Source organism: Sus scrofa, chromosome 4, assembly GCF_000003025.6.
Source record: "Sus scrofa isolate TJ Tabasco breed Duroc chromosome 4, Sscrofa11.1, whole genome shotgun sequence".
NCBI lineage: Eukaryota > Metazoa > Chordata > Mammalia > Artiodactyla > Suidae > Sus > Sus scrofa.
This window is the reverse complement of record NC_010446.5, coordinates 30,920,602-30,946,308: the sequence shown is the minus strand read 5'-3', so window position 1 is coordinate 30,946,308 and position 25,707 is coordinate 30,920,602. Positions and strand designations below refer to the sequence as shown.

The following is a 25,707-nucleotide window of genomic DNA, read 5'->3' as shown; positions in this document are numbered from 1 at the left end:
TTGATCTGAGTTTGACCCCCAGCCATGATTGTTGCTTACAGTTTTATTATCCACCCTTATATGACCAACATATATGACAATATCCAATTAGGCTTCCTTGTGTGCTTTGACTTTGATATTCAGGAAAATCATTAATGTTGCTTCCACTGTGTCTGTGTCTCCAGACTTGAAATTTTTCCCTCTTGAAGATATTTCCAGACTACATAATCTTGGCAGTCCAGAGCCAATGGCTTTGTACTTTCTGTGTTCCATCGAGCTCAATTTGATGTGATCAATGAATGATTACTTTAGACATGACTTTGCTATTTAAGAAGCAGCTCAAAGAGAGATAGTTGACAACATGAATGATCAGGAAAGAGTCTGGTTAATAGTATGAAGATTTAGGGAAAGAAGGTGTGTGCATTTAAACAGAAGAGTTAAACAGGATGTTGAGAGAAAAAATGGAAAACTTCAACTTCAGTGCCTCCTACAAAGAGATGATATAAAAGTAGACAAAGAATCTGGACCCTACATGCAGGGGAAGAAGATTTTTATGGAAAAGTAAGTTGCCCCAAAAATCAAAGGAAAAATTAAAGTAAGAAAGCAGAAGAATGGCAGAGAATTGTGCTTTTAGAATATAGATTTGAACTGTAGGATTCTGGCTAGCTTAGAGAGATGGGGAAGAAATCTGAAAGTAACTCTTTGATAAAGAATCATTTGAGGACTTCCCGTCATGGCTCAGCAGAAACAAATCTGACCAGGAAGGAACTATGAGGTTGTGGGTTCAATCCCTGGCCTCGGCTTCCTCAGTAGATTAAGGATCTAGTGTTGCTTGCTGTGACTGTGGCATAGGCCGGCAGCTGTACCTCCGATTAGACTCTAGCCCAGGAAACTCCATATGCCATGGGTGCAGCCCTAAAAAGCAAAACAAAAAACAAAAAAAACAAACAAAAAAAAACAATCATTTGAGACAGGTAATGCCTACTGGGGAAAACAGTCACTAGCTGTCAGACTGTTCATATTAGCACATTCATTTTTTTCCGTTTTTAAGAATTAATGATGTCTACCTTGTTTTGTAGATAATGAAGTAATCTCTAAACTATTTGGAAAATTCTCAACATTTCCCAAACACAGTTATACAAATTTAAAGAGGTTGGCAGTGGCCAATATTTTAAAAACTCACATATTAAATGCTGTCTCCTGGAATACAAGGGCTGGAGTTCAGCGTCTCTCCTAAAAACAACAAAATCACAACCAAATGCTGAGCAATCTTCAACCAAATTGACTGGAAACTTTCAAAAAAATATCCTACTCCAGAAGACAAAGAGGAGGGCACATCAAGAGGTAGGAGGGGCAATTACACTATATAAGTAACCCCATACCTCCCGGGTGGGAAGCCCCACAGACTGGAAAGTGACTGTTTCACGGAGACTCACCTACGGGAGTGAGAGTTCTGAGCCCCATGTCAAGCCGCCACACCTGGGGATCAGGCATTGGGAGAAAGGGCCCCTGGAGCATCTGACATTGAAGGCCAGTGGGGCTTGTCTTCCATGGGACTGGGGGAAACGGAGACCCCATTCTTAAAAGGTGCACACAGACTTTCATGTGCATTGGGTCCCAGGGCAAAGCAAAGTCTCCATAGGAATCTGGGTCAAATCTGACTGCAGTTCTCAGAGGATCTCCTGGGAAAACAGGGGGTGAATGTGGCTTGTTGTGGGGGAAGGTCATTGGAAGCAAAGCTCTTGGAAATATTGATCAGTGTAGTGCCTGAAGGTGGCCATTTTGGGAAAATCTGGCCCCACCAATGAGCGCTGAGAAGTCCCAGGCCAAACAACAAACCAGGTGGGATCACAGCCCCACCCAACAGTAAACAGGCTGCCTAAAGACCCCCAGGCACACAGCTGCATCTAATCTTACCTAGAGACAAAACCCCACCCACCAAAGGGATAGGAATCAGCTCCGCCTACCAGTGGGCAGGCATCAGTATCTCCCATCAGGAAGCCTACAACAAGCCCTCTATACCAACTTCAGCCACAAGGGAGACAGACACCAGAAGTAAGAGAGGCTACAACTCTATTACATAAAAAGGTCACCACACCAAAAAACTATAAAAATGAAAAGACAGAGAACTATAACTCAGACAAGGGAGAAAGAAAAAACCCCAGAAAAACAGCTACGTGATCAGGAGCTCCTTTGCCTCCAGAAAAAAAGACTTTTGACTGTTGATGCTGAGGATGATGCAAGACATTGGAAATAAACTGGAGGCAAAGATGGATAATTTACAGGAAACACTGAGCAAAGAGATACAAGATATAAAACTTAAGCAAGAAGAGATGCAAAATACAATAACTGAAATGAAAAATTCATTAGAAGCTGCCAACAGCAGAATACGGGAGGCCGAAGAATGAATAGGCGAGGTGGAGGACAGATTAGTAGAAATCACTGTGCAGAACAGAAAAGATAAAAAAGATTGAAAAGAAATGAATATAGTCTCCGAGAACACTGGGACAATGTTAAACACACCAACGTCTGTATTATAGGGGTGCTCTAAGGAGAAGAGAGAGAGAGGGATAGAAAAATTATTTGAAGAGATAATAGCTGAAAAATTCCCTAACATGGAAAAGGAATCACTCACTCAAATCCTGGAAGTGCAAGGCGGTGTTCCTCCTTGGGATTATTCGTTATTTTTATGAATAATCCCAAGGAAGAACACCCCGAGACACATATTAATCAAACTGACCAAAATTAAAGACAGAGAAAATATTGAAATCAGCTAGGGAAAAGAAATAACATACAAGGGAACCCCAATAAGGTTATCGGCAGATTTTTCAGCAGAAACTCTGCAGGCCAGAAGGGAGTCACCTGATATACTTAATGTGATGAAAGGAAAAAACCTCTAACCAAGATTACTTTACCCAGAAAGGCTCTCATTCAGATTTGAAAGAGAAATCAAAAGCTTCACAGATAAGCAAAAGCTAAGAGCATTCAGCAACACTAAACCAGATTTAAAACAAATACTAAAGGAACTTCTCTAGGCAGAAAAGAAAAGGCCACAACCAGAAACAAAAATACCACAAATGACAAGGCTCACCAGTAAAGGTATATATACAGTAAAGATACAAAATCATCCACACTCAATTATGCCACCAAAATCAGAAATCATGAGAAGAGGAGGGTACAAATGCAGGACACTGGAGATGCACTTGCAATTAACACACCAACAACTTAAAACAATCTTGTATATAGTTAGACTCTTACATCAAAACTTCAGAATAACTGCAAACCAAAAATATACACTTCATACACACACAAATAAGAAAAATCAACTCAAATACAACATGAAAGATAGTCATCAAACCACAAGAGGAGAGAACCAGAGAAAAAGGGAAGAACAAAAGATCAACAAAAACAAATCCAAAGCAATTAACAAAATGCCAATAAGAACATACATATCAATAATTACCTTAAATGTTAATGGACTAAATGCCACAACTAAAAGACATACACTGGCTGAATGGATACAAAAACAAGACCCATATATATGCTGTCTTCAAGAGACCCATTTCGCTTCTAGGGACACATACGAATTGAAAGTGAGAGGATGGAAGAAAATATTCCATGCAAAAGGGAATCAAAAGAAAGCTGGAGTAGCAATACTTATGACAGACAAAATAGACCTTAAATTGAAGAGTATTTTAAGACACAAGGAAGGTCACTACCTAATGATCCAAGGATCAATCCATGAAGAAGATAAAACAATTTTAAATATCTGCACACCCAACAGAGGATCACCACAATATATAAGGCAACTGCTAACAACCTTAAAAGGACAAATTGACAATAACACAGTCATAGTGGGGGACTTAAACACCCCACTTATAGCAATGGACAGATCATCCAGACAGAAAATCAATAAGGAAACCCAGGCCCTGAATGAAGCATTAAACCAGATGGGCTTAATAGATATTTATAGGACATGCCATCCAAAAGCAACAGAATACACATTCTTCCCAAGTGCAAAAGGAACATTCTCTAAGATTGATCACATCCTGGGCCACAAATAAAGCCTCAATAACTTTAAGAAAATTGAAATCCTATCAAGCATCATTTCCGACCACAACGCTATACGACTGGAAATCAACAACAAGAAAAAATCTGCAAAAAATACAAACACGTGGAAATGAAACAACATGCTACTAAACAACCAGTGGATCACTGAAGAAATCAAAGAGGAAGTTAAAAAATACCTGGCAGCAAATGACAACAAAGATACGACACTCCAAAACCTATAGGATGCAGCAAAAGCCGTTCTAAGAGGAAACTTTAGACAAATACAAGCCCACCTCAGAAACAAGAAAAAGCTCAAATAAACAAGCTAACTTTACATCTAAAGCAGCTCGAGAGAGAACAGACAAGGCCTAAAGGTAGCAGAAGGAAAGAAATCATAAAGATCAGAGCAGAAACCAATGAAATAGAAACAAAGAAAACCGTAGAAAACATCAATGAAACGAAAAGCTGGTTCTTTGAAAAGATCAACAAAATTGATAAACCCTTAGCCAGACTTATCAAGAAAATAAGAGAGAGGACTCAAATCAATAAAAGTAGAAATGAAAAAGGAGACGTAACAACGGACATCACAGAAATACAGAGGTTCATAAGAGGCTGCTATATGCAACTGTATGCCAATAAAATGGAAAACCCAGAAGAAATGGACAAATTCTTAGAAAAGTAAAATCTTCCAAGACTAAACCAAGATGAAATAAAAAAGATGAACAGACCAATCACAAGTACCGAAATTGAAACTGTGATTAAAAAACTTTCAACAAACAAAAGTCCAGGATCAGATAGTGTCACAGGCAAATTCTATCAAACATTTAGACAAGAGGTAACACCTATCCTTCTGAAACTATTCTAAAAAATCGCAGAGGAAGGGATACTCCCAAACTCATTCTATGAGGCCAAAACCAGACAAAGATACCACAAAAAAAGAAAACTATAGGCCAGTTTCACTGATGAACATAGATGCAAAAATCCTCAACAAAATACTAGCAAACCACATCAAACAGTACATGAAAAGGATTGTACATCATGATCAAGTGGCATTTATCCCAAGGATGCAAGAGTTCTTCAATATCCACAAATCCATCAGTGTGATGCATAAACCACATTAACAAACTGAAGAATAAAAACCCTATGATCCTCTCATGAGAGACAGAAAAAGCCTTTGACAAATTCCAACACCCATTTCTGATAAAAAACCTTCAGAAAGTGGGCATAGAGGGAACCTACCTCAACATAAGAAAGGCCATATGTAACAAACCCACAGCAAACATCATTCTCAATGGTGAAAAACTGAAAAAATTCCCGCTGAGATCAGGAACAAGAAAAGGATGTCCTCTCTCACCACTACTCTTCAACATAGTTCTGGAAGTCCTAGCCAGAGCAATCAGAGAAGTAAAGAGATAAAAGGAATCCCAATTGGAAAGGAAGAAGTAAAACTATCACTATTTGCAGATGACATGACACTATACCTAGAGAATCCTAAAGACTCTACCAGAAAACTGTTAGAGCTCATCCATGAATTTGGCAAAGTTGCAGGATACAGAATTAATACACAGAAATCCACTGCATTTCTATATACTAAAATGAAAGATCAGAAAGAGAAATTTGGGAGGCAATTCCATTGACCATCCCATCCAAAAGAATAAAATACCTAGGAGTAAACCTACCTAAAGAGACAAAAGACCTGTACTCCTAAAACTGTAAGATGGCTGATGAAAGAAATCAAAGATGACACAAACAGATGGAAAGACATACCATGCTCTTGGATTGGAAGAGTTAATATTATCAAAATGACTATACTACCTAAAGCAATCTACAAATTCAATATAATCCCTATCAAATTACCAAGGACATTTTTCACAGAACTCGAACAGAATATTTCAAAGTTTGTTTGGAAACACAAAAGACCCAGACTAGACAAAGACATCCTGAGAAATAAAAATGGAGCTGGAGGCATCAGGGTCTCTGACTTCAGGCTATACTACAAAGCAACAGTCATCAAAACCATATGGTACTGGCACAAAGGCAGAAATATAGATCAGTGAAACAGGATAGAAAGCCTAGAATTAAACCCACACACCTACAGCCAACTCATCTATGACAAAGGATGCCAGAATATACAATGGAGAAAAGACAGCCTGTTCAATAAGTGGTGCTGGGAAAACTGGACAGCCACATGGAAAAGAATGAAATTAGAACACTCCCTAACACCATACACAAAAATAAACTGACAATGGATTAAAGACCTAGATATAAGACCAGACACTATAAAACTTTTAGAGGAAAACATAGACCAAACACTCTCCAACGTAAATGACAGCAACATCTTCTTAAATCTACCTCTTAGAGTATTGAGAGTAAACACAAAAATAAACAAATGGGACTTAATTAAACTTAAAAGTTTCTACACAGAACAGGAAACCCTAAACAAAATGAAAAGACAACCCACAGAATGGGAGAAAATCTTTGCAAATGAATTGACTGACAAAGGATTAATCTCCAAAATTTATAAACACCAAAAAAAAAACAAACAACCCCATCAAAAAATGGGCAGAAGATCTAAACAGACAGTTCTCCAAAGAAGCATACAGATGGCCAAAAAACACATGAAAAGATGTTCAACATCACTCATTATTAGAGAAATGCAAATCAAAACCACTATGAGGTACCACCTTACACCAGCCAGAATGGCCATCATCAAAAAATCTACAAACAATAAGTGTTGGAGAGGATGTGGAGAAAAAGGAACCTTATTACACTGTTGGTAGGATTGTAAATTGGTACAACCACTGTGGAAAACAGTCTGGAAATTCCTCAGAAAACTAAAAATAGAACTACCATTTGATCCAGCAATCCCACTCCTGGGCACCTACCCAGAGAAAACCATGACTCGAAAAGACGCATGTACTCCAGTGTTCATTGCAGCACTGTTTTCAATAGCCAAGACGTGGAAACAACCAAATGTCCATCAACAGAGGAGTGGATTAAGAAGATGTGGTATGTATACACAATGGAATATTACTCAGCCATTAAAAGGAATGAAATACCAGCATTTTTAGCAACATGGTTGGACCTAGAAATTATCATGCTAAGTGAAGTCAGCCAAACAGTGAAACACCAACATCAAATGCTATCACTTAACATGTGGAATCTGAAAAAAAAAGGACACAATGAACTTCTTTGCAAAACAGATACTGACTCAGAGACTTTGAAAAACTTATGGTTTCCAAATGAGACAGGTAGGGGGGTGGGGGGATGCTGGGGGTTTGGGATGTAAATGCTATATCATTGTACACCTATAAATGTAATAAATTCATTGAGTAAATAAATGAATAAACGTATCTCCTTTGGTCTGTTTTTATTTGTTTGGAAATTATTACTTATCTAAAGCAACTTAGTATTTTAAAAAGAGGCTGAGTTTTAGGGATTCAGTTGCCAGCAGCTGGATTATCTTCTGTGTGACCTTGGGGATTTTCTCTGAAACTCATTTTCTGTATCTGTTAATGGAGACCCTACCTTCTCAGTTTTGAGAATTAAATAAATTAGTATACATTGAATGCCTGACAGAGTAGGCAGAGAATTAATATTAAGATTTCTTTCCCACTACCTTCCCACACAATATGGGGAAAGTCTGCAGAGGTTTATGAAAGTAAATGTACTGTAAAATGATATAATTAAATTTAAAAACCAAGGGCCACCTTTAAGAGAAGTGATTGGCATTACCAAAAATGTGAGATGAAATTCGAATTGAATTTGTCTCAATTTATTTCTGTCTATATTAGGATGCTTTTAGTTAGAAGCAACAGCACCTCTGTCTCAAATTGATTTAAACTATAACATAAATTCATAGAGATCTGGAGGTAAGCTGACTTGAGATCAGGCCTGATCTGTCTACTTACATGATGTGAGAAGGACCTCTCCATGTCTTGACTCTACCTATTTAGCGCTAACTCCATTCTGTGCAAGTTCCCACCTCATGGTCCCAAGATGGCTACTTTGTTCACATTCAAGTTTCTTTGTGATTAATGTGTCAGATCTGCCTTAGCTAACAATGCATTGTGAATGATTGCAAACTTGAACTTGAATCTCATATATAGTATCTCATTCACATTTTTAAATAGAGTGCAGGCTTCCTACTCTAAAATAAAAATCCTGAGTTTTAGCCCAGGTTAAACACTTTAGAACATTTTCCCTCCCTTTTCTCAATAAATCTGACTGGATATGGGCTAGCCCAGGTAGCTTAGACCTGAGCCATAGCTTCTACTTTTAATTTGGAGATCAAGCCACTTGCCCTTGAAGCATATGGGGTGTATAGGAGAAGGATGGATCCACTGTAAGAATGAGAGTGTATCTTCCAAGGGTCAGAGGAGAATATTTTGGTAGGCTAAAGGGAAAATTATGACTAAATGGGAAACTTTTGAGTTTTATATATGTATACATGAAAAAAAAATATAAATGTACATATACTTTAAAAAAGGGAAATTTGAAGTTCATCTTATACTTCCAGAAATTAAATTGGAAGAACATTTTATTGAATTGAGTATTGTCTAAAAAAAAAAAGCTATTGAACAAAGATGGTGTATTCAATAATAATGCAGCTAGATTAGGTCAGAAACACCAGTCAAATACTAACTTTTTATATACATATTTTGTTTTGTCACATTTTAGTTTAATGGGAGACATGATTTGGAGGCTTTAGAATGGCTTGCTAATACATCCATTATTCTTTCAGATAAAGCTCTTTTAAATGCCTGAACAGTGTTTAGTTACTGTCAGTTCATGATTCAGTTCTCTAAGAAGGGACAGCATTCTAATATATGAAGTAGAACAAGGTTTCCTTATGATTAAGATGTCAGATCTGAATTGCCTGACATTCTATTGCAGTTGAGTACCTGACTCTCATTTCAGCACTGGTGTCAAAAATCATGTGACCTGAAAGTGCTCCCAACATTATCCCAATAAATACTTTGAATTTTCTCCAGCCACTGAGTCTAAGTGATATGTCATGTGACAAGTGATTTTTATTTTGGCCAAAAAAAAAGGCATACATTTTTGAAGGACCTTAGTTGGCTTCTGGGACATCTGGTTTCAAGCAGCATGGCACTCTGCCTTCTCAAATAGCTGTATTATTTGGCCTGCAGAATGGGTTAAGATTAGCTCTTTAAATGTTGGGGAATGGCTACTAAATATAGTGATTTTAGTTTTGGTGTAATTAATGGTGAACTAATCTTCTAAAGTAATCAACTAAGTCCAGCTGCTTCTGTCAGATAGAAGCAGCACTAGCTAAGATACTAATTTGACTGCTGCTGTAATAAAGGTCAGAAGATTTTTTTTTTTTTTTTTGGTTCCATACAATAGTCTGAGGCTAAGGAGTCCTGAGCAGATTTTTTAGTGTTAAGAGTAGAATTGCTATGGGATCTTAATATTCATCTTCTACCTCTTGGTCTAAAAAGTCTTCTCTAATGTCCACGCCAGCATCTGCATTTCAGCCAGTGGAGAGATGGACTGGAAAAGTGGCACAGGCCTTTCTTTGTAGGAATATGACCTAAACTTTACCACATTACTTATGTTCATTTCTCATTGGCCAATCCTACAACCAGGGAAACCTGGGAGACAGTCTTTTGCTGAACAGCCTAGTGCTATTAAGCCCTAGGTCTTTATAGAAGAAGAGTACAGATATTAGGAAGAAAAGCCAGCAGTCTCTGAAGAAAGGAGGCTGTATAAGGAGGCTCCCTATCCACCCAGGCTAAGGTACATCTGTCCAGATCTCCCAATTAGTGTACCAGGTTGTCCAAATATAAACTCTTAGGGACAGGATATGAGATTTTGGGGCCCTTAAATAGTGTTTCTTTTTTTTTTTTTAGGACCGCACCTGTGGTGTATGGAGGTTCCCAGGCTAGGGGTCGAATCAGAGCCACAGCTGCTGGCCACCGCCGCAAACACAGCAACCTAGATCCAAGCCTCATCTTCAGCCTACACCACAGCTCATGGCAATGCCAGATCCTTAACTTGCTAAGCAAGGCCAGGGATCCAACCTGCATCCTGCTCATGGATACTAGTCAGATTCATTTCCACTGAGCCATGACGGGGAACTCCTAAATAATGTTTCTGCTTCAGTTACCATGGGTTATAGAATCTAGCATTTAAAATTATTATACCATGTATTATTAGTTTCTGATTTTTTAAAATTTATATTTTTGAAAGTTTGGAAAATACAGAAAAATATGAAGGTAACAATTGACCATAATTCCATAAGTTAGAGATAACCATTGTTAAGATTTTGGTGTATTTACTTTATGGCTTTTCTTTATGAGACTTCTCTTTCTTTCTAGATAATCAGATATAGTTCTGCATTTTTTAACTGGATAATGTATAATATTATCACAATTTTGAAATATTTAGTGGTTTTAAATATTTTTTTATCTTTGCATTAACCTGTAGAAATATCAGCATTCATTCGACATGTTGCCAATATCAAATGCTTTCGTTTCATGTCCTTGTTAGTATTAAACTAGGTATTTGGTATTAAATATATGTACTATTATATATAAAATAGATAAGCAACAAGGACTTACTGTATAGCACAAAGGACTATAGTCAACAATATTTTATAATAAACTATAAGGGAAAAGAATCTGAAAAAAATATATATATATGTATATATGTGTATATACACTGAATCACTTTGCTGTACACCTGAAAATAACACATTGTAAATGAACTGTAATTCAGTTTTTTAAAAAGAATCTCGTACTGAAAATAAAAAGAACTTCAGATAGAAATAAATTTAACCATGAACATCTTCAGGCATTAATGTTTATCTGCATTTTGAGTTATTAGAATAGAGTCTTAAAAATAAAATTGAATCACATTTAAAGGTTCTTGATTTATATTGCTAGATCACTTTCCACAAAGGGTTGCAGAAATTTCTGCTCTTAGTCTCTTTCACATCACTCTCACTAGCATTATTATAGTTAAATAAATTTGTCTCGCTTGATTATATGAAAAAAGACATACGCAGGCCCTTGATGACTGATGAACACGAGTGTGGTGTCACATGTACCAGCGATGTTTTCATGTCTACATTAAATTATATTATATTGATCTTTTATTCATGCTTTGTTTTAATGCAGGTATAAACTATCATATGCCCAACTGTGTTAGTCATTAAAGCAGGTACAAAATGAATGTATGATATCTCATTTTATGACACCTACTTTTAGTGACACCAACTAACTTGAATCAGCAAGAATCCTGAAGAGCATATTTTTTTATTAAAAGAGAGAGTGCAGGTATTGAATTGCTTAAATAAGTGGCACCTCATTTACATGCCAGAGCTCATGTAATTTTCTCGGAGGAGAGACTTCAAATTCTCATTTCAAAGCACATTAACTCTGAAGTTACATAAAATCTTAACACATTTGATTATATGATTTCCAAGTCAATGGCAGATTAAAAAGAGCAAATTAGAAAAGATCAGATGCATTAACAACAAATAGTGATAGCTAAGAGGTTGACAGTGAGGAAAGAGAGAGTGATTTTGTATTGTTACAACAAAACCACACATGACAGCCTGATGTTCTGTTTTTTTAAATTGTAACTTTTTTTTTTTTCCCATGGCCTGTGGAAATTCCCAGGGTAGGGGTTGAATCAGAGCCACAGCTGCCAACCTATGCCACAGCCACAGCAACACCAGGTCTGAGTCTTATCTGTGACCTACACCAAGGCTCACAGCAACGCCAGATCCTTAACCCACTGAGCAGGGCCAGGGATCGAACCCACATGGATACTACTCATGTTTGTTACTGCTAAGCCACAACAGGAACCCAAATTTCAGCTTTTTATAAAAATAGTGTTTATTTAAATTATGGATCATCTAGTGAAAGTATATTAAGAAGGTCTTACATATTTTTATACAGAGTTAAATGCCACAGAAAAATACCATTTATAATAAGAAAAGCTGGCTACAACTTTGAACATAGAGTTTGATCACAAACATGATTTTAAAAACTGAAAAGAAACATCTTGAAAGTAAATGCACTAAAATATTAACTATGATTTTCTTGGGGTGGTGAGATAAGTTATCATACTTTTTTCTGTATCTTCTAAATTTTCTAAAATGCATATGTATTACTCTAATAAAGAGAATTCAAGTAATGTTATTTGAGAATAATATTCTGAAAAATTTAAGAGAAATTATTATTTTTGAACTTAATTGTAATATATGGAATTATACAGTAATTTGTTCTTATAATGGTAGTCAAGTTAACAAGAAAAGATCAAATTTGGTTCCACAAACTTTACTGCAGAAGACCTGGAAAATGTAACCTGTTCAAAAAGATTTTTATCCAGAGTAAAAAGAAACATGCAGTATTTGTTAACATATAAAATGGAAACCAGATGAGATACAAAACATATATTGAGGAGTGACATAAAAAAAAAATCAGTCTTTAGGTAGTAGTCTATTGGGATGTCTCTTGGATACTAATTCAGTTGTTTGTTTTCTGAAGTTATGATCATAATGATTGATCATACATTATGACATTAGAAAGGAAATTCTTAGGTAAGTCAAGCATCATTATATATTAGACAAAATGTTCATGCTATGTAAGTAATATTGCAGGCACTTGACAAATTCAGATTTATGATTCAGGCATTATTAGAACTTCAGCCATTTAAGCCCAAAAAGTTCCTTTAATTATTTTTTTCATGTATACTCATCTTGCATGTGGGAGTAGAATATTTATTTTAATTGTTTTTGTAACACTCCTTGGTATAAATCTTTTTTCTTTGTATTTTGGGAGACTAACTTTTAACTACTTAGAAGAATTCATAGTATTTTTCAGAAAATTACTTACTAAATGTATGAAATATTTCTTTTAATAGCTCAAAATTGATCACCTGAAGATTTTCTAATCACATGAACAATTAAATTATGAGTTTCTTTATTAAATTATGTTACATTGAACAAATTTCTACATGTGCCAACTTATAAGTTCTTTTCTCTCAGATCCAAACCCACTCTTCTGAGCTCAGCTGGGGCTGGGTCTCTGTGAACCAAGTTTCTGCTTTGCCCATGGAGGGCTCAGTGGGTGCAAGGCTGGAGCAGGGAAATGAACTTCCTGGCTGAGTGCTATTCCTATGAATGCTATCCAGCTACCCCTAACTTTGGCAACCAGGTTTCATTTCAGTAGCAGCCTTTCTCTAAGTTCCTTTGTTTTAAATTTTCAACCATTTCCTTTTGCTCCCAAGCCCTAGTTGGTAGCTGCTTTCTGCCTTTGCTATCTTTGTGATAACTTAGTGTCATCAACCTCGTACTTAAACTGTTCCTTATATTCTGTTCTGTCTCCTGGCTACACTAACTGATATAGCATAATTTCCTAAAGCACAAATACTGGAATTGATAAAATAATTTTCTTACTAGTTAGTAAGTTAACATGAGCACCTTGTATGGTAACTCTGATAGAAGCTATCAGAACTTTGTCTACTTTGCAAAGAAATGAGTTCATATATAAAATATACATGGTTCTATATGGTTCAGGAATACAAATCAGTCAATTATATACCAGCATAACTTCCTTATCAACATTTTAAGGAATTAAAAATGTACCATATATACTCTATGCATGTGTATGTGTAATTGTACATATTTATATGTGTGTGTATACCTATAGGTGTGTGTGTGTGTTTGTATGTATATTGTCAAAATGTGACAGGAAAATAGGATGGAAAATCTTACAAATTTAATGTGATTGTAAAATAGGTCAATTGTTACTTTGTAACATAGGTTAATTTCATTGTTCCGCTTGCATCTGAGGTCTGGACTCTGAGTACTAAATTCATCAGTTAACAAAATACTTAATACATGTGGCTACATATTCATCTGTTTAAAAGTATTTACATGGTACTTGTGTTGTTCCTATCAACAAGGTCGTCTCAGGCTTCCCTGACCCTCTTACCTGTTCCTGCCATTATCTGAACACGACCACTACTATAATGGCAACTTTGACGTTAGTTACCACCTAGATAATCTTCTCAATCTTTTTCTTGCATAGAAAGAAAATATACCAAACCCTCCTGAAATAAAAGCCACCTTTTTCATTGCTGACTTGGACTTGGCCCCTCCTAGCTCTGGAAATTCTTGACTTCTTACACTTTTCCTGTCTCTAGCCGGACTATTTTGATTCCAGAATTTTTGAGCTGGCTCTAGGTTGCTGGCTTGCCCCAAAATGCATTTCTGGCCTGTGACCAGGCTTTTGCTATAATTCCCTATTTGTGGCTGTGGTTGATTATGTGGTGACCACTTCAAACTCATTCCTTCCTGTCCTGTAATTGCTGTTCCTTGACATTTGACACTCTTCACCTCTGATCTGCCTTACACATCGGGTTCTCCTGTATGTCCTTTCATCTTACATGAGGCCAGCGTAGGCCCTGGCCTTGCTGATCCTAGGCCTGCCAGCCTCTAGCTAAATAAACTGAGGAGGAAAGCTAGGCCTGAGTGGGAGAAGCAGGTGGCTACTTTTGCATCTCTGGTTACATCAGAATATTCAGAGAAGGATGTTGGAAAGCCTCGTGGCTGAGTTTGTGGGCTCTAGAGTCAGATGGACTGACGTCAATTCTTAGTTCAACCACTTACTAGCTGTGTGACCTTAGGCAAGTTCCTTTACCTCGCCATACTCCAGTTTTCTTATATATAATATAAATAGAACATATCTGACTCAAAATAATTGTAAAGATTAACTTAAAGCATGCAAATTGCTCAGAATTGTCCAACACAGAAGAAAACACTCAAATGAAAGCCTTTGTTTTATTACCCCTCAATCATGACACTTAATACATTTTTTGCTATCTAAAATTGAATATTGTGGCTAAATGACTACTTTCCTGACTTAGGAATCATTATGAGAGGACTGTTGAGTACATCCAGCTTCCCTTACACAATCATTGAATCTTTCATCTTTATGTGGCATCTGTTTCCGTACATGAAGAAGGGAGAAAAACCACTATTAATAAAATCTTTCCTCAGTCTGTGTTTGAAGAGCCCAAAGATTGTGGGAACCTGGAACAAGCAGTGACTAGAATAGAAATCTTAGAACAGCCTGTTCCAGCCAAGTTGCCAGGTTAAACAATTAACAGTCTAGCTGAGTTTGCACTTTGGGTCCATGTATGAGACAAAGATACTGTTTTTACCTATCAAGGCAAACCTGCATATAATGAGCTAAGATGCAGTGACTCTACAATGAATGGCTACGAATAATATACATCCTATGTATATTTGATTCTTAATACATTTTAGTGATCCAATAACTCTAAAGGATGTATTATATTTGTTTAGTATGAGGGTTTACAGAGTTTTTGGTAAGCATGATTATAATTGATCACATTTAACTTACTTTCAAGGTTTAAATAGAATTAGATCTCATCTGATTTGCTGCTTATAAGATCCCCACAAAGTAACTGTAGCACACAGATGAGAGAAAGGAAACTTAAAGCTCAGAAAAGTTAAGAATGTCCAAGCTCATACAGTCGCTAAGAGGGAAGTCAGGACTCAAACTCAGGCAGGCTGAGTTCTGAGCTCATATTATATTCTTAATCACTGTGCTATCTATGTGCCTGATTTTGTATAATTTAGCTTTCATGAGCTATGCAGTTCTTTAATTCAGCAAAATTGGGGTAGTAGTAATGATTGATTAAAACACCATAAAGTTTCTCTAGTCTTATAGAAACAGTCCAGATGCTGTTACCATCCTAGGCTCGCAGCAGAAGTGTGTGCATTCTCAGTGACCACACACTTCCAGCCAGCTGCATGAAATCATTATTCATGGTTTAGGCTGGAAAACATACACTAGTGACCAGCATTTTCTTCCTGTGGCAACTATGATTTTAAATGTGTGAAATGATAGACAGAGAACAATTTCAAACACTATGTATTTTCTTCCTACCATCTTAACCACTTTGGGGTTTACAGTTCAGTAGGGGTTAAGTGTATTCAATTGTTGCGAATCAGATCATCTTGTGGATCTGAAACTCTAGAACCATAAAACTTTGTTTTTCCCTTTCCCTTTCCTCTTTAGCCCTTGCTAACCACCATTCTACTTTCAGTTTTTATGAATTTGACTATTTTAGATACCGCACGTAAGTAAAATCAGAAAATTTTGGGGTTTTTTTGTGACTGCCTTATAACATTTAGCATAAAGTTCTTAAGGTCTGTCAATATTGTGGCATGTGACAGGATTTCCTTCCTTTTTAAGGCTGAGAAATATTCCATTGTATGTATACACTGCATTTTGTATATTCATTCATCTGCTGATGGACATTTAGGTTGCTTCCAACTCCTGGCTGTTGTGAATAATGCTGCCACAAACATGCATATGCAAATACTTCTTCAAGACCCTGCTTTCCATTCTTCCGAATATATATCCAAAAGTAGTATTACTGGATCCTATGGTAATTCTAGTTTCAATTTTTTTTCCACCAATACATTATTTTTTTTTCAACTGTACAGCATGGTGACCCAGTTACACATACATGTATACATTCTTTTTTCTCATGTTATCATGCTCCATCACAAGTGACCAGACATAGTTCCCAGTGCTACACAGCAGGATCTCATTATTTTCAATTTTTTGAGAAACCTCCCTGTTTTTCTTAGTGGTTGTACCATTTTACATCTACCCACAGTGCACTAGGGTTCTAATTTCTCCACATTCTCACCAACACTTGTTATTTCCTGTTATCATTTTTCCTTTCTTTTTTTTTTTTTGATGAAACAATATACTTTGTAGTTCAGAAAATGTAAACTTACTGAATCTAGTACTTTGCAAGAAACAATTTGGGACCAGTATACTTAAATTTTCTTCAGCCCTCTAAATGTGTTTAATCTAAGAAGCTAAATACTTCCCCAAACATTCCTTGGGTAAATGAATAACTTGCCCTTTTGAACCTAAAACACATATTTGTTTCTTCATTCTTTTGGCTACCACTGTCTTCTCCAGCTTTAAAATTTTCTTGAAATTAGTCAAAGGAAGACAAGTGGGAAGATGTAGACTTCTCACTTCAGTAGTCTGCTAAAGATGGAGGAAAAAATGGTGCTATTCAAAGTCACTCTGTACTTAGAGATTGAAAATTCAGGATGGAAATAAACCCAGTGAAATAGCAAGAATGTTTGAAAGACAACTCGCCAGCCCCACTACTGCAGAAGGCTGAATTCCAAAAACTTATATCCAATATCTGTGAAGCTGAGAAGTAAGTTTCTGAAATCATGCCTATTTTTTTAAAAATCTCTCTTTTACTTGAACTGTGAATCATTAGTTGGGAAAAGCAGAGTCCTGCTACTGAAGCATTTGATTCATGGAAATTAATTAAATAGTAAAATCTTATTCAAGTAAGAGTGGATTTGGATATTTTTATAGTTTCCCTTGGAATAAGAATCAGAAATTCCTAACCTTGGACTTGAAGAAAAGAGCTGTAGTTATGTTAGCTGTCTGTAATATTTTGATTCTGTGATACAGGTTTAAAAATATTTAAAATGTTATCTTATTTTTGTTGATGTTGTTTGATTTTTCTTGTTTCCATTTCTCATTTTAGTAGTAGAAACATCTAAAAGAAAATATCCTTTTTCACTCTAAACATGAAAATAAATGAAAACTTTTGCATTTGGAGTGGATGGGCAATGAGATCCTGCTGTATAGCACTGGGAAGTATATCTAATCACTTGTGTTGGGACATGGTGGAGGATAATGTGAGAAAAAGAATGTATATGTATGACTTTGTTTTTGCTGTACAACAGAAATTGACAGGATATTGTAAATCAATCATGATAAAAAATTTAAGAATGAAATTTTAAAAATTAAAAAAAGAAAAAACATGAATAAAACAAAATCATAGTAATTTTAATCCCATGTTTACTTACTGTAAGATGACAATATTTAGAGTGTCAAAAGAATTGCTAGAATGAAAAATATCAGAATATTTAACATTTTTAAGCCAGTAACATAAATTTTCTGATAATATCAGATAATTGATAAAAGAAACAGCAAGACAAATAGACTTTTTAATGTATTAAAAAAACAAATACTGCTTGAAACAAAGTAGCTTTTGGAAAGAAATAAAAATAACAAAGACCTGGTAGATAAGACAAAATTATGTGGAAATATAAGAAAGAAAGTTAATGATAAGACAGAAATGGAGTTCCCTTGTAATGCAGTGGCTTAAAGATCCAGCATCGTCACTGCAACAGCCTTAGGTTCACTTGTTGGCCTGAGAGCTTCCACATGTTGTGGGTGTAGCCAAAAAACAAAACAACAACAACAAAAACTAAGCAGAGCATTGTAAGTCACCTATACTCCTATAAGATTTATTTTAAAAAATAGTAATAATAAGCCAAAAACATGGCACTTGTTCTTTGTGGCAGCTAAAAAGAGCAAACTTGGAGAGAATGAAATCTTCTTTCCCATATGTAGTCTGTGTTACGGTTATCTAGCATGGTGAACAAAACGGAAATGCCCGGGGGAGTTTCCATCATGGCTCAGGGGAAATCAGTATGACTAGCATCCATGAAGACACAGGTTTGATCCCTGGCCTCGCTCAGTGGTTTAACGATACAGCATTGCCATGAACTGTGGTGTAGGCCACAGATGCAGCTCAGACCTGGTGTTGCTGGCGGTGGTGTAGACCCACAATTGTAGGTCTGATTCGACCCCTAGCCTGGGAACTTCCATATCCCGCAAATGCGGCTCTGAAATAAAACAGAAATGCCCTGTCATTGTAGAGGTTACTGTATATTTCTTCTCAAGGGTAGGTGTTCAACAGTGGAGAGCATTAAATAAAAACTCTTCTACAGCCCTTTAACTTAGCTTTTGCCAACCTTAAAAAGCCAAATTTCTGATTGAGTTTATGAGTAAAGCTTAATAGTAACAAAGTTAGAAGGAAAACACCGCATTTTATAAAGTAGAGACATTAACTTACAAAGCAAGTATTTCCTGTTTTTAGAAAATAATGCCCAAAGCTTATGACTTGGCAGTAAACTTATTTTATGAAGGAATCACTAATATATAAAACAGTGAAACCTTGGAGAAGTCTGTAGATTTAGTCACAACGTGGCCACAAAGCAAATAGGAGATTTCTTAGATAAAGTTGGGATGGAAGAGGAAAAAATAAAGATATTTGACTTCTCCAGGGACCTTTTATTAATAATTAGAGATAGTAAGTAATGTCCAGCTATAATTATAATATTTTTCCTTTCTAGTCTATCAAAGTCTTTTGCCAATGACATAACAAGATAACACTATTTTCTATGGGTACTAATAACAGACCCAACAATCTATTCAACTTATTTTGTTTCAATACCCCTTTCAGGTAGTGGATATACTTCTTCTCTGGAGTTCTATGTAATTATGCCAGAGGATCTCTAACTATGTACTATTACTCCAAACCACCAGCACTTCAGGTGTTCCCTGGGGTTCCCTTTCATTCTTAAGGTGCCCTTTATGTATGAGAGACATTGATAATCAACAGTCAGAGTTCCCATTGTGGCTCAGTATGTTAGGAACCCAGCTAGTATCCACAAGGATGCAGGTTTAATCCCTGGTCTTGATCAGGAGGTTAAAGGATCCAGCTTTGCTGTGAGCTGTGGCTTAGGTCATGGATGCAGCTTGGATCTGGCATTGCTTGTGGCTGTTGCATAGGCTTACAGCTGCAGCTTTAATTTGACTCCTAGCCTGGGAACCTCTATATGCTGTGGGTGTGGAGCTAAAAAAAAAAAAGAAAAAAGAAAAAAGAAAGAAAAAAAAAGGAATCAAGGAATCAGGGAATTATCTACCATCATATCTTGGTTACTTGTTATGGCATCTGGTTTCCAGAAAATAGGCTGCTTTGCTCTGCCATTTGTGGAAATACAGCTCAGCACCTGCACAGCCTCCTGCATTTTCTCTGGCCAGCCAGCTACAGTGATTCTAATCAGTACCCTGACATCCTTCACTTGACTTGATGTGAGGAAGATGCTTTCATGGCCCTCTTCCCAAACCATATGCGGGATGGGAGTGGAAGCACAATACAGTGATGACTTTCTCCAAAGTTATTCTCTCAGCAGCTTCCATAGCAACAGTTTGATACCTTAGGGGCATGATGAGCCAAACCAGTGTTACGGCCTCTTTGCATCACTTTTAGGATATGGAGACATTTGGTACCCACTACAGAGCTTTCAGCCTTACAGTCCTCAGTCAAAACTGAAAGAGAGTTTCATTTCCATAGCTTCTTACTTCAGTGACATGATGTACTTATACTGTTTTTAAGCTGTTTTATAAAACTGCCGTGTTGAGGTATGATTGACAAACAAAAAGTCGTACACATTTAATATATACAGCTTGATGAGTTGTCAAGGTGATCATTTTGAAAAAAATCACTGTGTTGTATAATGGAAAATAACATAGTGCTACAGTTATAATTTAAAAACCAACAAACAAATGTTCAGACTTGTATAAAAAGAGATCAGATTTGCTGTTATCAGAGGCAGAGTGTGGGGGAGGGGGCAGTTGGATGACAGTAGTCAGAAGCTACAACTTCTAGTTATAAGATAAGTAACTACTAGGAATGTAATGTACAACATGATAGATGCTATTAACACTGATGTATGTTAAGAGTAAATCCTAAGGGTTATCATCACCAAAAAATTTTTTGTTTCTTTCAGTCTGTGTCTATATGAGATGATAGGTATTCACTAAACTTATTGTGATAATCATTTCATAATGTATGTGAGTCAAATCATTATGCTGTATGCCTTAAATGTACACAGTGCTATATGTCAGTTATATCTCGATAAAACTGGAAGAAAAAAAGGATACTCAAGAGACAGGTGGTGCCAGAGGATACATCCCTGCTCACTCTGTGAATGTAGAAAACAAGTTTACATCCAGTGTCATTGAGGAAATCTTTGAACCCCCAAACTGCCATTGTTTGGGGGACTCTTTTATTGAGAATGACTAAGGAGCTGGCTATAATCAGGTATTCAGAATCAAATTTGTAAACCTAAACCTGCATTTAAAAGAAAAAAAAGCACACATTTAATGTATAAAACTTGATGAGTTTGGATGTAAGTGCGCACCCATGAAACCATCACCACAATCTACGCTGTAAGCATCCATCACCTCCACAAGTTTTCTCCCACCTTCTTTATAAATAAATAAATATTTTTATGGTAAGAACAGTTAACATAAGGTCTGCCCTCTTAGAAAAAAAAAAACTGGGGTATACAATACATTGTTGTTAACTTTAGGTAGTATGTTGACCAGTAGATTTCTAGGACTTAGTCATCCTGCATAATTAAAACGTTGTCCCCTTTGACTAATACTTCTCTGAAGCTCCTAGTAACCACCAGTCTACTCTCTCCTTCTCTGGGTTTGACTATTTTAGATTCCCCATGAAAGAGGTATCATTTAGTATTTATTTTTCTGTATCCGGCTTCTTTTGTTTAGCATAAGGACATAATGTCCTCTGGGTTCATCAGCTAGGTTTTTAGTTGGGATTGACATATATACACTACTATATGTGAAATAGATAACAAAGATCTACTGAATTTCACAGGGTAATGTGCTCAGCATTGTGTAGTAACCGATATGGGAAAAGAATCTGAAAAAGCATCTATGCATATATAACTGATGTAACTGAGATATATATATATAAAAAGTATATAACTGATATACTTTGCTGTACACCTAAAACTAACACAACTTTGTAAGTCAGCTATACTCCAATAAAATTTATTGAAAATAAATAAAATAGTGGGAAACTGATATGATGGCATAAATTAAAAACTCAGTAAAAGCTTTGAAGGAAATCTTCCCAAAAGTAAGACAATAGGATAAAGGATGAAAATGAGGGGGGAAAAAAAACAAAACAAGGAAATTAGAGGACCGGTTGTGGAAGTCCATCAACTTCCACAAGTTTCAAAAAGAGATATAAGAGAAAAAATAAAGTCGGAGAGTAACTCAAAATTTCCCAGGACTGAAGAATGTCTGTTCCTGAATTGAAAGATCCTAGTACCAAGAAAAATAGACCCACACCTAGACATATTATCATGAAACTTGAAAAAACTGGTTGACAAGGAAAAGATCCTCAGATCTTCAAGGCGACATATGCATCAGTGCATTAAAAATCAGAATAGTGTAGGACTTGTTTCCAGCAACCCTAGAAGCTAGAGGATAATGAAATGTGCTTTCCAAATTCTAATGTAAATTATTTCCTGCCAAAAAGTTTACTCAAATTATAAATAATATGTGAGAGTAGAATAAAGCTGTTTTCATAATGCATATATTTAACATTTCTGTCCCATGTCCCCTTTCTTGGGTGCGCCATCATTATAAGAAAAAAAAAAAAAAGAAAGAAAGAAAAAAGGGCTGTGGAATTCAGGAAGCGGGAGATATCCACCCATTAAAAAGGAAGGAATCTCGGAGTTCCTGTTGTGGCGTGATGGTTAACGAATCCAACTAGGAACCATGAGGTTGCAGGTTCGATCCCTGGCCTTGCTCAGTGGGTTAAAGATCCGGCGTTGCCATGAGCTGTGGTGTAGGTCGCAGACATGGCTTGGATCCCCCGTTGCTGTGGCTCTGGCATAGGCCCGTGGCTATAGCTCTGATTAGACCCCTAGCCTGGGAACCTCCATATGCCGCAGGAAGCAGCCCTAGAAAAAAGGCAAAAAGACAAAAAGACAAAAAAAAAAAAAAAAAAAAAAAAAAAAAAAAAAGAAAAGAAAGAAAAAGAAGGAATCTCCTAAAGGATAGTTCCACTAAGAACTCTCCTAGATAGACAGTCCAACCTGGAGTAGATCCAAATAAAAAGACTTCAAACTGATTGATTCTAGGATGTAGAAAAAAGAAGGAATTGGAAGAACTGCTTTATTTTATAAGAAGCCCAGGAGAAATAACTATGGGCTTCTTTAGTTCACTCTGATAAAAAATTAAAACCAAATTTGTAAAGTGTAATCAAATCATTGATTAGAAAATTCACAAGTTTCTATAAACCCAAATTGAGCAAAATTCTTTTCTTCAACATCTCTGCACTTTTGGAGTTCCTGTCATGGCGCAGTGATTAATGAATCCCACTAGGAACCATGAGGTTGCGGGTTCGATCCCTGGCCTTGCTCTGTGGGTTAATGATCCGGCATTGCCATGAACCGTGGTGTGGGTCGTGGTGTGGGTTGCATACATGTCTTGGATCCCATGTGGCTGTGGCTGTGGCCAGGACTACAGTTCCAATTAGACCCCTAGCCTGGGAACCTCCATATGCCATGGGTGCAGCCCTAAAAAGACCAAAAAAGAAAAGAAAAAAAAAAAAAACTGCACTTTTGAGAGATGTAATTTCATGTTAAAAGTTAGCCATTCATAGTTCCCTTGTGGCTCAGTGGGTTAAGGATCCAGCATGTCACTGCTGCAGCTTGGATTGCTGCTGTGGCATGGGTTCAATCTCTCGTCCAAGAACTTCCAAGTGCTGTGAGTGAGGCCAAAAAAAAAAAAAGCAGTTAGCCATTCGACCACAGCAGCTATGGTCATTGATTTGGGTTCTGGATGGTGACTCTTGGGCTTCTCAGTGCTACTTCTAGAAAAATTCTAACCAAGTCCCTTCTTTTAATGGAATTTTTAAAACCCACCCTTTTCTTACAACTTAGTGAATCCTGTTTCCTTCTTCATTTTTTTTTTTTGTACCACCTCAGGCAACTTTTGTCTGAACTAATTTACTAGCTTACGTACCCATTACCCAGATTACAAGTTATCTTTTCTGCTTGATTGAATTAATACTCCTTTAAGAAAGTTTACATTATCTCATTATTAACCAGTCTATATACTATAGTAATTCAGTTTCTCATGGAGCTTATGTATTTGTAGAGAAAGGTGGGGAAAAAAGTGAGCATAGTAAGTAAATTGTCTAATAAATGAAGTGAAAGGGCTAATGAGTAAAGAAGATGCAGTGTCAGGAGTGCCAGGAAAGGGGTGTGCTACAGTTTTCTTTAATGGTAGTGAAGGTAAGCCTGATTCAGAGGATGATAAGGATGAGGAAGCACTTTTAGGAAATGAGATACATAGGGAAATAGAATTCCAGGAAGAAGGAAAGAAAGGCCATGAGGCAGAAGCTTGCTCTATATTTCTCAAGAACATACAAGTCAGTGTGACTGGAAAGATGTGAGCAAGGGAGGCATAAGAGGGAGATGAGTTTGGAGAAGTAATGGAACCAGACCATATGGCATCTTAGAAGCTTTTACTCTGGGTTATAGGACCATAGCTCTTAGAGTGAAATGAGACATAATTAATGATTTTGGGCAAAGATGTGACAAGACCTGACTTACATTTTGGAAACTCATTCTAATGGGAATATGGAGAAAAGACTGTTGAGCCAACATGATGAATGCAGAGAAACAGTTAGGACACTATTGCTCTGCTTAGGTAAGAAATGATGGTAATTCAGACCAAAATGGTAGTGATGGAGGTAGTGAGAAGGGGTCACATTCTGGGTATAATTTAAATGTAGAGCCAACAGATTTTTTTGATGGATAGGATCAAACAGAGAGGAAGTAAAAGCAAAATAAGGAGTCAAGTATTCCTGCAAGGGTTTTGGCCAAAGCAAGTGAATGTACTTTCCCTCATGTGAGGTAGGAAAGATGAGGGTGGGATAGTCTGGAAGAGAATTCATGAGTTTATTTCTGAACGTGTTAAGTCTGAGTTGCTATTTAGATGTCCGAGCAGAAAATAGGGAAGTTGGCTGTATGACTCTGGAGCTGGGGGAAAACATCTATGCTGGAAATATTAATCTGGGAATTTTCAACATATAGGTAATGGAAACTATACATGCTCTCATCAAAACAGTAAGCACTGTGAGTTCCCTTGTTGCTCTGTGGTTAAGGATCCAGCATCGACACTGTTGTGGCTCGGATGGCTGCTGTGGGTGAGTGGGGTCGATCTCTGGCCCAGGAGCTTAAGCATGGCATGGACACAGCCAAACAACAACAACAAAAAAATAGAGTAAGCATTGACAGATAACTAAGAACTGAGGCCTAAAGTCTCTGGTGTTGGAAGAAGAAATCTGATAGAAGAAATCTGATAAATGAAGAAGCTGACGCAGTAGGAGGAAAACCAGGAGACTGTGATATTATGGCACCCAGTGAAGAAAGTGTCTGGATAAGGAAATAGAGGTCACTGTGTTGAATGAGAACTGAGATGCCCATTGATTTTTATCAAGGTGAAGCTTATTGATAACAAGACCAGTACAGTGGGGGGGCCTGTCACCCCATTGGAGTGGATTTAGGAGAGCGTATGGGAGAGGAGGCGTTGCAAATAGCAAATACAGAAAGTTTCAAGAGTTTTTCTGCACAGGGAGCACAGAAGGAAGGACTCGTCTGTGGAGTAAACTGGGTCAAGAGAAGGCTTTTTATAAGATGGGAGAAATAGCAGCATATCTTTATGTGAATGAGAGTAAACCAGCAGAGAGGGGGGAAAAATGATAGTGTGGAGGAGAGAGGGGAGTTTCAAAAGGTTTGTCTTCAAATAAGTAATAGGGGAGAGAGAGAAATGAGCTTAAAATAGGAGCAGATGAGAGGTTGAGAGGGCGGGTGCAGATGCTGGGAGGTGGGTCAGTGTGGTACTGAGGGTCTGTGGAAGTCCTCCTCTGAATGCTTCATTT

The 25,707-nt window shown here is 36.9% G+C and overlaps 1 protein-coding gene and 1 long non-coding RNA gene across 8 annotated transcripts in view; one reads left to right on the top strand and one right to left on the bottom strand.

Moving 5' to 3' along the window:
- OXR1 (oxidation resistance 1) overlaps positions 1 to 25,707 on the top strand; it is a 519,109-nt gene that overhangs the window by 308,644 nt on the left and 184,758 nt on the right. Inside the window, exon 1 of one of the 6 annotated variants that reach the window (XM_021090592.1) lies at positions 16,758 to 17,286. The exons of the other annotated variants lie outside the window; for them this stretch is intronic. The gene's annotated coding sequence lies outside the window, so the exon portion shown is untranslated. Of the gene's footprint in view, positions 1 to 16,757; positions 17,287 to 25,707 lie in introns of those variants that run through there. 6 annotated transcript variants of the gene reach the window in all.
- LOC106510005 overlaps positions 1 to 25,707 on the bottom strand; it is a 108,278-nt gene that overhangs the window by 37,207 nt on the left and 45,364 nt on the right. The window lies entirely within an intron of this gene.